Consider the following 14,431-nt stretch of genomic DNA (forward strand, 5'->3'; position numbering starts at 1 on the left):
CATGCTATTAAACAACCAACGGGTCAACAAAGAAATAAGAGAAAAAAAATACCCCGAAACAAATGCAAATGGGAGCACAACAGTTCAAAATGTAGAAGACACAGCAAAAACAATTTTAAGGGAAGTTTAGGGGTGCTTAGGTGGTTCAGTCAGTTATGTGTCTGTCTTTGGCTCAGGTCATGGTCCCCGGGTCATGGGATGGAGCCCTGCATCAGGCTCCTTGTTCAGCAGGGAGTCTACCTCCCCAACCCACTGCTTGCTCTCTCAAATAAATAAAATCTTTAAAAAAGGAAAAAAGAGGGAAGTTTATAGTGATACAAGTCCACCTCAAGAATCTAGAAAAATCTCAACCTTATACCTTTATAAGGAAACTAAAAAACGAACAAAGCCCAAAGTTAGTAGACTAAAGGAAATAAAAAGATCAGAGCACAAATAAATGAAACTGAGACTAAAAAACAATAGAAAAGGTCAGCGAAACTAAAAGCTGGTTCTTTGGGGTACCTGATGGCTCAACTGGTTAAGCATCTGCCTTCCAGCTTGGGGTCCTGCGACTGAATCCCTGAGCTGGGCTCCCTGCTGAGCAGGGAGTCTGCTTCCCCTCTCCCTGTGCTTGCCGCTCTGCCCACTTGTTCTTGCTTGCTCTCTATCAAGTAAATAAAATCTTTAAAGAAAACCTGGTTCTTCGGAAAGATAAAATTGATAAATGTTTAGTCCGACTTACCAAGAAAAAAACAGGGACCAAATAAAATCAGAAGTGAAAGAGAAGTTACATGGAAAGGGACAACTTACAAGAAACGGGTAAATCCCTAGGAACATACAATTTTCCAAGACTGAATCAAGAAGCAGGAAATCTAAATAGACCTATTACCAGTAACAAAACTGAATCAGTAATCAAAAAACTCCCACCAAACAAAAGTGCAAGACCAGGCTTCACAGATGAATTCTAACAAAGAAGAATTAATATGTATCCCTCTCAAACTATTCCAAAAATCAAAGAGGAAGGAATGCTTCCAGATTTCTCATTCTAGAAGGCTGGCACTACCTGGATGCCAAAATCAGACAAAGATACCACACACACAAGTTGTAGGCCAATATTCTTAATCAACCCAGATGTAAAAATCCTCAACAAAATGTCAGTACACTGAACTAAGCAATACATTAAAAAAGATCATATGCCATGATCAAGTAAGATTTATTCCATGGATGCAAGGATACAAGTCAATCAATATATACCACATTAATAGAAAAATCAGGGGCACCTGGGTGGCTCAGTTGGTTAAGTGTCTGCTTCGGGCTCAGGTCATGATCTTGGTGTCCTAGGATCAAGTCCTGCATCGGGCTCCTTGCTCAGCAGGGAGTCTGGTCTCCCCTTCCCTCTGCCCCTCCCCGCCACTACTTATCCTCTCTCCCTAAATAAAATCTTAAAAAAAAAAAAAAATCAGATGGTCAGCTCAGCAGATGTGGAAAAAGCATTTGATGAGATTCAACATTCATTTATAATAAAAACTTAAAGTGGGTATTTAGGGAACATTCTTCAACATAATAAAGGCCACATATGACAAAATCACAGCTAATATCATAGTCAATGGTGATAAGCTGAAAGCTTTTCTCCTAAGACTAGGAACAAAACTAGGATGCCTACTTTTGCCACTTTATTCAACATAGGATTGGAAGTCCTAGTCACATCAGACAAGCACAAGAAATAAAAGGTGTCCAAATTAGAAGAGAAGTAAAACACTATTTGTAGGCAACAAGAGAACTATATATAGAAAACTCTATAAAGATTCCACCAAGAAACTATTAGGATAAGAATTCAATAAAGTTGCCAGATACAAAATTAATATACATTAACTGGTTGTCTTTTAATATACTAATAATCTACCATGAGAAAGAGAGAGAAAGAAAGCAATTGCATGTACAGTTGAGCAAAAAGAGTGATTTAACCAAGCAGGCAAAAGAACTGTACTCTGAAAACTGTTAAGACAAGAATGAAAGAAATAAAAGATGACACAAATAAATGGAAAGATACACCACACTCAAGAAACCGGAATACTTAATATTGTTAAATGTCCATACTACTCAAAGGAATCCACTATTCAATGCAGTCCCTACTGACACAAAAACAGACACACAGGTCAATGGCACAGAATTGAGTCCAGAAACAAACCCATGCTTATACGGTCAATTAATATTTGACAAAGGAGGCAAGAACATACAATTGGGAAAAGATGGTCTTTTTTTTTTTTTTTTTTTTAAAGATTTTATTTATTTGATAGACAGGGATCACAAGTAGGCAGAGAAGCAGGCAGAGAGAGGAGGAAGCAGGGTCCCCGCTGAGCAGAGAGCCCGACATGGGGCTCAATCCCAGGACCCTGGGATCATGACCTGAGTCGAAGGCAGAGGCTTTATTAACCCATTAGCCACCCAGGCACCCGAAGATGGTCTTTTTTAAAGACTTACTTTAGAAAGAGAGCAGGGGAGGGACAGAGGGAGAGGGAAAGAGAAAATTCTCAAGCAGATGCCACACTGAGCTCAGAGCCTGATGTGGGGCCCAATCCCACAATCCTGAGACCACCACCTGAGCCAAAACCAAGAGTCAGACACTCAACCAACAATGCCATCCAGGTGCCCCAAGATAGTCTCTTTAATAAATGGTCTAGGAGAAGTAGATGGCTACATGCCAAAGAATCAAACTGGAGTACGTTTTTTATACCATACACAAAAATAAGCTCAAAATTGATCAAAGACTTAAACCAGGAGCATAAAACTCTTACAAGAAAACAGGAATATATTTTTGGACCTGTCCCCTCAGGCAAGGGCAGCAAGGCAAAAATAAACAAGTGGGACCACGTGAAACTAAAAAGCTTTTGCAAAGTGAAGGAAGCAACAAAATGAAAAGGCAACCTACTAAATGAGAGATGTTTGCAAATGATATACTGATAAAGGGTTAATGTCCAAAACAGACCTCACACAACTCAGTATTTTAAAAAGTCCAATTAAAGGGATGCCTGGGTGGCTCAGTCATTAAGCGCTTGCCTTCGACTCAGGTCATGATCCCAAGGTCCTGGGATTGGGCCCCTCATCAGGCTCCCTGCTAGGCGGGAAGCCTGTTTCTCCCTCTCCCACTCTCCCTGCTGGTGTTCCCTCTCTCACTGTGTGTCTCTCAAAAAAAAAAAAAAAAAAAAAAGCCCAATTAGAAAGTGGGTAAGGACCTAAGCAGACATTTCTGCAAAGATGACATATAGATGGCCAAGGCACATGAAAGATGCTCACATCACTCATCAGGAAATTCAAGTGAAAACCACAATGAGATCACCACACACTTACCAGAATGGCTAATGTTCAAAAGACAAGAAATAACAAGTGTTGGTAAGGATGTATAGAAAGCGGAATTTCCGTGCACTTTTGGTGGGAATGCAAAATGGTGCAGCCTCTATGCTGAACAGTATGGAGGTTCTCAAAAGTTAAAGACAGAACTACCCTACGATCCAGTAATCCCACTACAGGGTATTTATGTGAAGAAAATTAAAAGACCATTTAGAAAGATGTATGCGCCCCTATGTGCACTGCAGTATTTACAAACACCACGATATGAAAGCAACCTAAGTGTTCACTGATAAATGGATAAAGAACCTGTGGTGTATATATACAATGGACTACTATTCAGCCATCAAGAAGAATGAAATCTTGCCATTTGAGACAACATGGATGGACTTAGAGGATATTATCCTAAATGAAATAAATCAGTGAAGGACATATACCATGATTTCACTTACATGTAGAATCTAGAAAAATCAAAGGAACAAAACAGAAGCAGACTCAGATACAGAGAACAATCTGGTGGCTGTCAGAGGGCAGGATCATGAGGGGGTGGGCAAAATAGGGGAAGGCGATAAAAAGGTACAAACTACCAGTTATTAAATAAATAAGACACACAGATGCAATGTGCAACACAGGGAATACAGTTAATAATGCAGTAACTTTGTACGGTGATAGAGGGTAGCCAGATGAACTATGGTGATCACTTTGTATTGTATATAAATGTTGAACACTATGTTGTACACATGAAACTAATATAATATTGTACATCAACCATACTTCAATTAAAAAAAAAGAATCATATTTGAAAGTAAGGGTTCCTGAATTAAAATGGAAAGAATGGGATACCTATTTTAATTGGTATGCAGAGGTTTCCAAAAGACTTCAATATTCCAAAATAGCCTCACTAGAAGATTCATTTCAAAAAGACCAAGGAGAAATTGAAGACACAGAGGCACCTAAAGTAACAGACGATAGAACTGAATTGACTCCTCACTCCCCTCTGTCCTCCTTTATGTGAGTACTCATGTTTTACTAACTTTTAAAAGGGTTTTATTTATTTGACACAGAGAGAACACAAGAATGGGGAGCTAAACAGGGAGAAGCAGACTCCCTGGTGGGGCTTGATCCCAGGTCCCTGGATCATGACCTGAGCCGAAGGCAGATGCTTAACCGACTGAGCCACCCAGGTGCCCCATGTTTTATTCATTCTGTCAAAATTGCCTTTCCACTCTGAAGAGGCTATTAAACTGTTATCTTTAATAATAAAATCACCTGATGCTGCAAGTGATCCTTCTCAGATTTCTTTCACTCCTTGGTTAAAGACCAAACTAAGGGCCATAGCTAAAGAATTTCCTAAACCTACGGAAGAGCCTTGAGTTTTCTGAAGAGTTTAGAATCCTTATGAGTGCCTATGACCCCAGGCTGCCAGATCTTTACCAGCTTGTACACATGTTGGTAGAACCTTGTGAAGGCCAAAAATGGATTTGGGAAGCAGAATGGCATAATTCCAAGGATGAGAGTCAAGATCTTCAATTACCAACATAGTCCTCTTACAGACCATGAAAATCTAGAAATAAATCAAGTGATATTTTAAAAAGCAATACTGAGTCTTCCCTGCCTGCACAGATTGCTCTATTATCCAAACATGGAAATAAAAGATGAATCTGTGGCAGAATCTCAAGGCTGTTTGGAAGTGTTCTTCCTATGGCACTCCAGATTCCATACGACCTGTTCAAGCTGCCCTATTTGCAAATGGATTATTTCCTGAGATTAGTGGGTTAATAAAAAGGCAGAACTTAGGATGAGAGGCCACTGGCTTGACTGAACTTGTGACCACAGCCAAACACTCTGAGAGGATTTGAACCAAAATCATAAACAAAGGTCCGCCACACTAATGGCCTTACTGGGTCTCCCACATCATACCCTCCTTGAAGTCCGTCATCAAATGGCTGGCCCAGGGTTCATTTTCTCATTTGTAATCAACTGGGGCACCTCAGGGAAACTGTCCTCAAAGGTCCTACACAAATTCCTCGATGCCCCCAAGGAAGAGCTCCCATATGGGCCATCTCCAAAACTAACAGGTTTCCAAGGCACCTTCCAGTAAAACTGCTATCAGTAGTACCCTAAACATCCAAGGGGAAAGTAAAATTATCAAGAATTTTGCTAAATTCTAGTAGATACCAGAACTACACTTTCTACTTTAAACTGCACTCTTGGGCACCTGGGTGGCTTAGTTGGTTAAGCATGCCCGACTCTTGATTTTGGCTCAGGTTATGATCTCCGGGTCATGGGACTGAGCACCCCCATCAAACTGTGCTCAGCACAAAGTCTGCTTCAGATTCTCTCTCTCTCCCTCTGCCCCTCCCCTTGCTTGCATGCATGCTCTGCAATACATACAATCTTTAAAAAAAATAAAAAACCCACTCTCACAGGACAACAGATCCCTCTGAATGGAAAGAAGGTTTATATACCAGGGGTATCTAGTAAAGCTCTGACAGAATTTCTAGCTCGACCAATACAAATGACTACCGGGCATTTTACTAAAGCCGCCTTTTTTACTCTGCGATATAGCCCCAATTTATTAGGTAGAGATCTCCTTTCTAAATTAAAATAGCTAATATATTTTGCTTCTAATGTCACTTCACCTTAGAATTTCCTGACCAACCTGAACTTACATTTTGTTTTAAAGAGTTTATTTATTTGACACACACAGAGAGAAAGAAATCACAAGTAGGCAGAGAAGCAGGTGGAGAGAGAAGGGAAACAGGTTTCCCGCCCTGCCTAACAGAGAGCCCAACACGGGGCTCGATCCCAGGACCCCAAAATCATGACTTGAGCCGAAGTTAAGATGCTTAGCCAACTGAGCCACCCAGGCACCCCTGATCTTATACTCTCTTTGATAGAGATGAGAGAAAATTCCAACAGAAATTCCCTAATTTAACTGAGATGCCTGAAAAATTTGTGGGCCACTTCCGATTCGGACATTGGGGGAACAGCAAGTACAGAGCCTACAGAAATTCCGACAGACAGAACTAAACCTACGTCTGTATTGCTCTAATATCTATTAAGGCATGAGGCCATATAAGGCCTTACATCTTGCCCAGAGGTTAATCATTTCCTGTTCCAGCCCTCCAACATGCAGAATTTGCCAGTTTGGAAACATAATTGGATGGGATAGCAACTTGTCCAGGACCTGAGAGCTATTAACAAGTTATTCTCCATTGTTCCAAACGCAGGCACCCTTTTGTCACAAGTTCTACCAAATTCAAATGGTTTTCTGTTGTAGACTTGTTCAGCATTTTCCAGCATCTCTGTGGACTTCAACAGCCAATATTAATTTCTTTTACTTGGAACAATCAATAATATATCTGGACAGTCCGGCCTCAAGGATTCATCAAGGTCCCTTATCATCCCCATGTACTCCACCAAGATTTCATTATCCTCCAGTTCCCTGGGAAATCCATCCTGTGATATGCAGACCAGCTCTTTCTATGCTCAGTTACCAAAGAGGTGTCCACAAAAGATTTGATTTACTTGTTGCAGTAGTTCACTGAAAAGGGACATAAAGTCTCTGAGGGAAAAAAATCACAATTATTTCTAGACACTGTTGATTACCCAGGTCATAATTAAGCACTAAAGGAATTCAGTTATTTCGAAAAACGATTAAGTTGAGCACAGCTTTGTGGATTTCTTAACCTAGCTGGCTGTTATATACAATGGGTTTCTAATTTTTCTATTGGTTCCCCACTCTATGAATTTACTAAAATTTCAGTACCTGAACCCCTTGCATGGGAAGATAAACACAAGCAGTCCTTTTTAAGACAAAAATAAGCACTAGAAGATTCACGTGCCCTAGAGTTACCAAACCCAACCCTTTCACCTCATCTGTGCACGAAAGAGATAACCAAGTCACTGCCTGTTACAGCATACAACTTTGGTTCCGCTGCTACAGCCTATTCCAGCCACTATAAGGCCGCAGGTTTAGGAGAAGCCTCCGTGAATTTAACTTTAGGAAAAGACATTTTTCTGTAAACTCCGAACACAGCTTAAAATCTCAATTCAGAATTGACCCAACACTTCTGCAAGGAGACAAACCTCCTGGGAGCTCTTTCTGCTCCTGCTGCCTCATTTGCATCTAAATGTCTGACCGGTCAGGTCTGCAATCTTGGGAAAATGAGATTTGTTCCCAGAGGCCTCAAACCTCCTCCTCCTGGCCCCTCTGAACAACTGCAGCGGTAGGGGTTACTACCCATATGTTCTTGAATTCATGCCTTCCAGATAGGCTGAAGCCCTTCCCTGCTGCAAGGCTGATGGCCTTTCAGTAGCAAAGAGACAGAAAACATGTTTTCCACTTGTGGTATACCTTCTATAATTTCCAGTGATTGAGGCACCCACCTCCCGTGGCTTAATGAAAGCCTTGCAAACCTCTTGAAATGATCACTGAGCCAATCACCCTTGATCCTATCAGACAAGGTTGAGAGAACTAATAGGATCCTCAAATTCTAAACTTGCTGAAACGGCTGTACTCCTTTGACCTAAGTTGTTAATTAATGTTGCCTCTGGCTTTGCTGACTATTCACAGCAGCCCTCTCAGGGAAACAAACACTCCACATGAGATAGTCACTGGTAGAGCAAGGCCTATTGGTATACAGCTTTCTGCTGGTCCCTTGTTGTTTCAACTTGGTCTGACTAGCTACTCTAAGTCTTTTAATGTTTTATGCTAAAGCCTATCATCAATAGGTTAGTGAAGCTTTCCTGGTTTCCAATTCAAAGGATCCTGCTAGTCATGGTCTAGAGCCTGGTGATTGAGTATTCTGGAAACATCGTAAGAAAGTAGCCTTCAAACCTACTGAAAAGACCTTACCAAGTGGCTCCTGACTACTGATTCTGCTGCCAAACTAGAAGGCAATGAGCCCTGGGTAAATACCTTACAGCTGAAGAAGGCTCCCCCTGACATCTGGTCCTGTCCAGCATCAGAAATCTCCAAATCAAAGTGATGAGGCCAAGAAGCAGGTGACTTCTACATAGACTGCTTCCCCCTGGATCAAGACTTCATACTTTAACTAACATGAAAACTTGTTTCCTTCTTCTTTCCTTCACTCTGGTCTTGGCCTGGAAAGGTAACATCCTCTATCTATTATCTCCCAGCCAGTACTAAGGAAGGTAACCTTTCAGACTGCTGGATTTGTCATCAAAATTCTGATCTATCCAAAAGGCTAGAGATCCCCTGGTCTTCCCTGTGACCAATTTCTCTTCTCTTCCCAATCACTACAATGTTACTACCCCCTCCTCCTTAAAAAACCTTGTATACCAAGCTCAACTCTTAGGGCTAGAACATCCTGTGCCTTTTACCTTTCTCCATTTATAACTGCTAGGTGCCTAATCAGACCCAAGTATCTAAGTAAATCTTGGTACACCTGCACCCCCAAGCTCTCATGATTGTGTAAGTCAGACCTGTTCCTTTTCACTCAAAAGATCTCACCAGCAGCACACATCTTCACAAGTCATTTAGAATGACCCTATTTCAAGTTAGGAGATTTTCTTCCCATCTGTGCTGAAAACCTAACTGACCCCTGGCTTGAACAGGTAAATGCAGCAAACTCTGTGAATGAATTCATTAGTATGACCACTTTAATGGAGATGATCTGCACCCTGACAGAGTTTGTCTTTGTCTGTGGTTACCACTCCCCTTGGGCCTATGAATACCTAGCTAGCTGGCAATGGTTGGGCAATGCCTTAGGTTAGCTGTGCCCCTAACTTTCCACCATGAACAATGATACCTCAACTGGTTGACTCTTGGATTTCTATATCAAGTCACAAAGAAATTATTAGGAGACACTCATGACTCAGGAATAACCTCCTTTTGCAGGGGCATACTTCTCTGGTTCTCAGGAAATGCAAATTAGAGTATGATTAGAAACCTTAACTCAAAAATACTGCAGAAGCCACTGCTAAGACAAGAACTTTCCAACAAAGATCCTTAGATTCTCTCGTCTAAGTTGTTCTTGTTAACAGAATGGCCCCCGATTATATTTTGGCTGAGCATGGAGGTGTCTGAGCTATGGCCAACATCAACCGCTGCTGCTGCTGGAGTAACACTTCTGGGGAACTGAAACTCAGCTGTGTAAGATCACTGAACAACCCTCTTGGCTCAAAAAGGTGACTCCTTCCGCGGGATCTTTCTGTGACTGATTTTGATTGGTCTAGGTCTTGGGGACTACAAACACAGGGATTATCCTGTTCACAATAATAATAAACTTCCTGCTTTTAAGTGTGTGTTCACAGCCACTAACCGTCAAGCAAATGACCTCCCCCAAGACAGGAATGTCAGAAAAGGAGTGACAGACTTAAAAGATTTTGAACCTGAAGTCATGGCTTGTGAATATCACAGAAATTAAGCAAAAGACGTCACAATCTATGAATACCAAAAAAAGGATGGACAAAAGCTGCCTCCCATCAGCTTAACTTTAATCAGTCAATTTGGATTATCTGGTCAGTATTAGTGAGGTAATCTGCCCATTGGGCCCTTCCATTCCACTTAGGAGGGTGATCTTGCTTGAAACAATGCATTCTTTGCTAATAATTTTTTTCTGTCCCCTTGCTGCCTTTAAGATTTTTCTTTAATTTGAGAGAGAGAGAAAGTGAGAGAGAACATAGAGGGGAGAAGGCAAGAGGGAGAAGCAGACTCCCCGTGGAGCTGGGAGCCTGACGCAGTACTGGATCCTGGGACTCTGGGATCATAACCTGAGCCGAAGGCAGTCGCTTTACCAACTGAGCCACCCAGGTGCCCCCCTTCCTGCCTTTAAAACCTTTCATTTTTGGGTTTGGTAGAGCTCTTTTCTATTACCAGATGAGATGCTGCCCAAATAATCACTGAATGAAGCCAATTTGATCTTTTACTTTACTCAGTTGGAAAATTTTAAAGATTTTATTTATTTATTTGACAGAAATCACAAGTAGGCAGAGCAGCAGGCAGAGGGCGGGGGGGGGGGGGGCAGGGGAGTAGGGGCCCTGATGTGGGGCTCAATCCCAAGACCCTGAGATCAGGACCTGAGCCAAAGGCAGAGGCTTAACCCACTGAACCACACAGGTACCCCCTCAGTTGGGTTTTTCACAGTAGTCTACCAGCAATACTTGGGAGCTTGTTAGAAATGCAGTCTCGGGCTCTACCCTTACCCTTAATGAGCCAGGAGCTGCATTTTAATAAGATCCACCAGTGATTCATATGCACAGTAAAATGTGAGAAGCACCTCTGAAACAGTGGTGCTGGAGCTGCTCCCCCAGCAGCATTACCATCATGGGAGTACTTATTGCAAAGGGTGGGGAACCTTCTAGCTTGAAATAGGGTCGTTCTAAACCCCTCATGGATGCTAGCTAGTCTGAGAACTCTGCACTAAGGACGTAAGTGGACCCACATAACCGGATGCACACAGTTGGAATGAGGGACAGCTTGTGTAAGGCCTTGGAACGCCATAGCCGCCTGGAAAGGGGGATGCGGAGACAGGACAGATTTCCTAACCAACTAATCTATAATGAATCCTGAACAATCCCTTGCAGGTCAAGGGCTCAGAAATCTAAGTCACAGGAGTACCCACTCTGCCAGCTCTGAGCCACGGAAGCAGGGATTCAGGGGAACAGTTTATCTGATCAGTGGTCCCAAGCTTTGCTACATAATAAAATCACTAGGGGAGCTTTAAAAATCCTGAGGGCCAGGTTATATTCTGGGTCAATCAATATGGTCAGGAAGGCTCATTAAACAGTCAAAAGCCAGACAGTAAATATTTAGGGTCTGTGGTTATGCAGTCTCTGCCACAACTACTCAACTTTGCTTTTGTGCCAGGAAAGTAGGCCTGACAATATATACATGAAAGAGTATGACTGTATTCGAATAGAACACTGTTTACAGAAAAGCAGGTGGGCTAAATTTGGTCCACAGCGGTTTGCCAGCCTCTGGTCTCTAGCAGCACTATCCAGAACTTTCTGACAGAAATGTTCTATATGTGTGCTATCCAATACAATGGCTCTGGGGGCACCTGGGTGGCTCAGGCAGTTCAGCGTCTGCCTTTGGCTGACCCCAGAATCTCGGAATCAAGCCCCTCATCAAGCTCCCAGCTCATCGGGGTGTCTCCTCTCCCTCTCCCCTTCACCTCACTTGGGTGCGCTTCTCTCAATAAAATAAAATAAAAATACAACAGCATCTGAGCACTGGATAGGTCGCTAGTGACACGGAGGAACTAACTTTCCCATTTTATTCCAGTTTACATAACTAGCTGCACGTGGCTAGCAGCTTGTCAGTCAGGGCAGAGCTAGAGCTAGAACTCTCTGCAAGCACAACACACCAGTAATTTCACTCGAGTATCTTCCAAAACAAAACAGGAAGAAGGAAAAGAGCCGAGTCCTGATGGCACTTCCACAACCATGCAAAGAAATTAAGTATCACTGACCCTTGAACAACACAGAGGTTAAGGGCACTGACACCCTAACTGGCTGAAAATTCAAGGTGAACTTTTGACTCTCCAAAAGCTTAATTACCGCCAGCCTCCCGCTGACTGAAAGCCTTACTGACAACATGGCTGACTAACACACGTTTTGCGTTAAGTAGTATATACCATATCCCTACAAAGTAAGCTAGAGAAAAGAAAATACCAAAAAAAATCATGAGGGAGAGAAAATATATTTACAGCACTGTATTTCTCACACTGTAAGTTTGTCATCTGTTTACAAGATGATCTGTTGTTCCTACATTAATAACACCTTACATGATACGCACACTGAACACCTTATACATATTACTAATACTAGACATCAAAAATAAAAAAGCATGAAAAAGTAATTCATGTTTGTTTACAGGTATAATGAATCACACACCGGTAACAAAGCAGCAGCACTATGATTGCTTTATGGTGACGTAGGGTAGCTGACACCGCTATGGTAGCCTAGCTCAATGAATGCATCATCGTAAAATTTCTAGGGCAAAAAACCCACAAAAACTATAGCAGACTGGTATGTCATATTCATAACACAGCACTGGGGACACTGTTACATTATAAAAAACTTACTGGTGATGACAGGCTGATACTCCTGTTTCTCCAGTTATGAGGGAGGGAGCCATAGGGCATGGTAACGTAATTTTTTTTTTTTGTAACATAATTCTTTAAAAGCAAAAAACAGTAAACAAACTACATTATTAATTTTATACTAAATACCACTCACCGTATGCCTATGTAAGGACAGACTATCTGCTTCCATACAAGTCTCATACACAGTGCTCTAAATGGTGAATACTTAGGTGATGCGGCTGCTGCTACAGTTCTTGCTGTACAGTTACTAGATTTTTGCACAAAGACACAAACCTACACAATGTAAATTTATTAACTGTACAGCGTGGTGGCCATTCACTCTTCAGTGGACCATCATAAATGTCTTATCTTGGTCATCTTCTTGTTGAATAGGCTGAGGAGGAGGTGGAGGAGGGGCTGGTCTTGCTGTTTCAGTGATTTCAGAGGTGGAAGGGGAGGCAGGCACACTCAGTGTAACTTTACAAAATACACAATTTTTGTCTTTTCATTTCCCTAAAAATGTTTCCATATGGTACCAATCCTTCTTCCACTGTGTGATTTTAGCTTCATTGTTTGTATCATAGAAGGGTCCATGTCATTAAAGTCAAAAGCAGTCTTGAATAATCAAAATGCTTCTGCCAGACTGTCGGATGTCAACTCTCCACGATCTTGAAACCCTTCAACACCCCTCCCAACTTTCTGCCACATCTATAATCTCTTTCACAATTTCCTCTATTGTAATCTTGTGAAGTTAGGCACATCTGGACAGAGTTTTCTCCAGCAGGAATTTACTATTTTGGCCATGAAGGCTTTTTCTGTAACAATTTCTTCAGTGGTATAATCTTTCCAGTCTTTCATGATATTCTCTCGGGGTTCTCCTCCAGAGTTGATCCTTTCCAGAGAGTAACTGTGTGTAATAAACCTTAAGGATCTTTATGACCCCTCATCTAGCAAATAAATTGGGGACACTGTGTTTGGGGGCAAGGAGACCACTTTGATGCCTTCAGTGTTTAACTCTTGGGGTTCTGGGTGGCCATCCTCTTTGTCCAGTATCAAAAGAACTTTAAACGCAGTCCCTTATTGGCAAGGTACTTTCTCCTGACTTATGGAACAAAACATTGATGGAACCAATCCAGAAAAATGGTCCTCACTGTCCAGGTCTTCTTATGCAACCAAAAGACTGGGTAGCTGATGTTTATCCTTTCCCTTCAAGGCTCAGGAGTCCTCATCCAACTGCTTTTGCACAAAACAGTAGGACTTAGATACAGCTTCCTGCCTTAAATCGTGGTGTTTTCTTCTCTTTCTTACTAATAAATGTCTTTTATGGCATTTTTCTCCATAACAGAGAATTTCTATCTGGACTAAAAACCTGTTCAAATAGATATTCTCAACGATGAAGATCTTATTTATTTGAGAGAGAGAACACGAGCAGGGGGTGTGGGAGTGGGTGGGGAAGGGCAGAGGGGAAAGGGAGAAACAGGCTCCCCGCTGAGCAGGGAACCTGATGCGGGGCTTGATCCCAGGAACCTGAGATCATGACCTGAGTTGAAGGCAGGCGCTTAACCCACTGAGCCACCCAGGTGCCCCTCAATGATTTTCTTAATGGCATCTGGGAACTGGTCTGTCGCCTCTTGGTCAACAGAAGCTACTTCTTCTGTTACACTGACATTTTTTAAGCTAAATCTTTCTAAAATTACCAAACCATCCTTTGTTGGCATTAAATTCTCCAGCTTTATATTCTTTATCTTCCCTTTGTTTTCAGTTGTCATATAATGACTTTGCTTTTACTTAATCATTATTAGTTCTATAGGTGTACCTTTCTTTTTTTTTTTTTTTTTAAGATTTATTTATTTGACAGAAATCACAAGGAGGCAGAGAGGCAGGCAGAGAGGAGGAAGCAGGCTCCCCATTGAGCAGAGAGCCCGATGCGGGGCTCGATCCCAGGACCCTGGGATCATGACCCAAGCCGAAGGCAGAGGCTTTAACCCCCTGAGCCACCCAGGCGCCCCTAGGTGTACCTTTCTTAGAGCAATCCTGCACCTACACAAAGC

At 42.0% G+C, this 14,431-nt stretch overlaps 1 protein-coding gene across 1 annotated transcript in view; it reads right to left on the reverse strand.

The window, feature by feature from the left end:
- Positions 1 to 14,431, reverse strand: part of GNS (glucosamine (N-acetyl)-6-sulfatase) — a 58,602-nt gene that overhangs the window by 12,770 nt on the left and 31,401 nt on the right. The window lies entirely within an intron of this gene.

The sequence above is a fragment of the Mustela lutreola genome, chromosome 8, assembly GCF_030435805.1.
Source record: "Mustela lutreola isolate mMusLut2 chromosome 8, mMusLut2.pri, whole genome shotgun sequence".
Lineage (NCBI taxonomy): Eukaryota > Metazoa > Chordata > Mammalia > Carnivora > Mustelidae > Mustela > Mustela lutreola.